At 44.6% G+C, this 3,338-nt stretch overlaps 1 pseudogene; it reads left to right on the top strand.

The window, feature by feature from the left end:
- Positions 1 to 163: 163 nt before the first annotated feature.
- Positions 164 to 1,611, top strand: LOC115304225 (annotated as a pseudogene).
- Positions 1,612 to 3,338: the final 1,727 nt, after the last annotated feature.

The following is a 3,338-nucleotide window of genomic DNA, read 5'->3' as shown; positions in this document are numbered from 1 at the left end:
AATTCGCTGACCCACCGGCTGCAGCCGTGCGTCCCGCTCGATTGCCAGCGCCCGCGCTCCCCCGGCCCGGTTCCCCCTCTTCTCCCTCCTCAGTCGGTCCCGTCCTTGTCCCGCGCACCCCGCGGACCCGCGCTGAGGAAAATGGGGTGGTAACCGCCCCCGGATGACCCCGAGTCACCACTGTGAGGCCTACAGCTCCGCCCGGGGACGGGGATGGGGGGGGGGAGGAGGAGGAGGAGGAAGATGAGGAGAAGGTAGCTACATCAAGCTGGGAGGCAGGCAGATCCAAAGGATATCAGGAAGTTTCCAGGGCCTTTGGAAAACCAGAGATTGTCTTTCCTGTTGGAAAAGGCAATCTCTAGGGAAGTCCAGATGTGGAAGGTGAATGTGTCGAAAATGCCTACCAATCAGAATATTTCTCCATCCCAGAGAGATGAAGTGATTCAGTGGCTGGCCAAACTCAAGTACCAATTCAACCTTTACCCAGAAACATTTGCTTTGGCTAGCAGTCTTTTGGGCAGGTTTTTAGCTACTGTAAAGGCCCACCCAAAATACTTGAGTTGTATTGCAATCAGCTGTTTTTTCCTAGCTGCCAAGACTGTTGAGGAGGATGAGAGAATTCCAGTACTGAAGGTGTTGGCAAGAGATGGTTTCTGTGGATGCTCTTCATCTGAAATTCTCAGGATGGAGAGAATTATTCTGGATAAGTTGAATTGGGATCTTCACACAGCTACACCATTGGATTTTCTTCACATTTTCCACGCCATTGCAGTGTCAGCTAGGCCTCAGTTACTTTTCAGTTTGCCCAAACTGAGCCCATCTCAACATTCGGCAGTCCTTACCAAGCAACTCCTTCACTGTATGGCCTGCAACCAACTTCTGCAATTCAAAGGATCCATGCTTGCTCTGGCCATGGTTAGTTTGGAAATGGAGAAACTCATTCCTGATTGGCTTCTTCTTACAATTGAACTGCTTCAGAAAGCACAGATGGCTAGCTGGGCTGATCCACTGTTGGGAGCTTGTGGCACGTCACCTTCCTTCTCTGCAGACTTCCCTGCCTCTGAATTCCGTTTATGTCTACTGTCCCCTCAAGCACACCCTGGCGATCTGTGACAAAGGAGTGTTCAGATTACATCCCTTCTCTGTCCCAGGCCCAGATTTAGATTTCTCCAAGGACAACAGCAAACAATAAGTGCCAGTAAGAGGTGCAGTAGCCTTCTACCATCATCTCCCAGCTGCCAGTGGGGGCAAGCATACCTCTGCTAAATGCAAAGTAGAGGAAATGGAAGTGGATGACTTCTATGATGGAATCAAACGGCTCGATAATGAAGATAATGCTTCAGAAAATGTGGGTTCTGCATGTGGCACTGATCTGTCAAGGCAAGAGGGACATGCTTCTCCTTGTCCACCTTTGCAGCCAGTTTCGGTCATGTAGCTTCAAGTGTTACCTTCAAGTGCAAACTAAGGTAGACTACTCTGGGAATAAGACCATGGAGGTTCTATAAAGGTATATACCTTATCAGGCCGATTTGAAGTGAGCCAGAAAAAAACCCAGTTTACTTGTGTGGCAAATTATAATCAACATTATTTAAGCATTTAAAGACCAAAAAACTTTAGAAAATTCAAAAAAGACCAATTTTTTTAAAGTTAAATTTTTGTAGTCTTTGTCAGTTCCATCCTTTTCTCTGCTAAAATGTAATGGAGACCCCATGTCAGAAATTCATATTCAATGTTCTAAGTTCCAAAACTCATAGCACACCCTGTCACCAGCATCCTAGCTTAATTTTCCTCATTTTGCTTGCTTATTGAATACTTAATGAACTTTATGCATGTTGATCTGTAGCCTGACTTCCACAGATTAGGAAACCCTCAAAATTATTTTTTAGCAATTTACTAAGTAAATTATTTCATTGTGACAGCCATGTTTGATCCATGATTTCAAATTATTCCAAAAAGGTACTTAAAAATTGCCCCATATGAATGAGAAGTGGTAATAGAAAAAGGACTGACATTACCACATTGATTTTTGTTTCTCATTTCAATTCCTGGAGTTTGGAGAAAAATTATCGTTTTTATTTTTGTTTCTCTCAATTGAAGCTTAAAAGTGGCATGTAATTAGGATATGCTTAGATTTATTGAAAGCATTTTTGACCTTTGTATAAAAGAATCTGTGATAAAATTAATGTATCCAGGTGCTCACCAAAGAAACATGTAACAACTAAGTTTCTTTGGGGGGGGGACTGATCAGTTTTCATTCATTTATAATCAGTAGGAGAGACTGTCTAGATGTTGGGGCAGCTCTATGATTTCGGTAACACGTAATAACTGAATTCAGTACCCTAGATTTATGTTAAGCTATTAGGATTTTCTTGATGAAAGTTATTCGCCCTCCCTGTATTTCTCTTGATGACTTCTGGATCCTCAGCTCCCTGTGCAGTCTGAAGAAGGTATTGCAGTCAGAACCATATGGTGATGATCAAAGCTTCTGGTAGCAATAAAAGTTGTCAACCTTTGTAAAAAAAAAAAAAAAGAATAAATATTAATAAAAATTTTTAGAGGGTTCCTGAATGGGTCAGTCGGTTAAGTGTCCCACTGTTGATTTTGGCTCAGGTCATGATCTCATGGTTCATGGGTAAGAGCCCTGTGTCGGGCTTTTGGCTGACAGCACGGAGCTTGCATGGATTCTCTCTCTCCCTCTCCTTCTACCCCTCCCCCACTCACATGCACTTGCTTTCTCCCTCCCTCCCTCCTTCCATCCCTCCTCTCTCTCTCTCTCTCTCAAACTAAATAAATATTAGAAAATAAAAAACTGGTGGAGGGAGCCAAGATGGTGGAGAGGAAGGAAGCTCTGTAAACTCCGTCCACCCCATCTATCAAACTGAGAAGGATATTACTCTCATCTGCAAGAGTGGAAGGAGAAAATATGGACTCCAGAAAGAATAGAACCTCAAGGATACCTGATTGGGTCTGAGAAGGTGCGCACTTCACCTACTGCTGCTCATTTCGCCTCAGGCAGGGGCAGCTGAAATCCCTGCCTGAGCCAAGACAAACTGATTCCTCTCCCTAAGAAGCCAGCCACCAAAACAAATACATTTCATCTGTGGCAGAACAAACGTGCATGGACTGGAACTTTAAACTGAGGTGGGTCTGGAAAATACAACTCGGCTCAACAGTGGCCCAAGGAGATCGGACTCATTAGAGTGGCCTACAGTGCCTAGTTCAGCGGAGCTTGGCAAGCTACCATTCTAATCTCCATAGACACCAAGACGGAGCCTCTGAGAACAGCCTCCGAGACCTACCACATCAAACCAAGCCTATCCACGAGGGGGAGCTGCTGC

The sequence above is a fragment of the Suricata suricatta genome, chromosome 10 (genome assembly GCF_006229205.1).
Source record: "Suricata suricatta isolate VVHF042 chromosome 10, meerkat_22Aug2017_6uvM2_HiC, whole genome shotgun sequence".
NCBI lineage: Eukaryota > Metazoa > Chordata > Mammalia > Carnivora > Herpestidae > Suricata > Suricata suricatta.
Note: the sequence above shows the minus strand (reverse complement) of the source record. Positions and strands in the feature narration are given on the sequence as shown.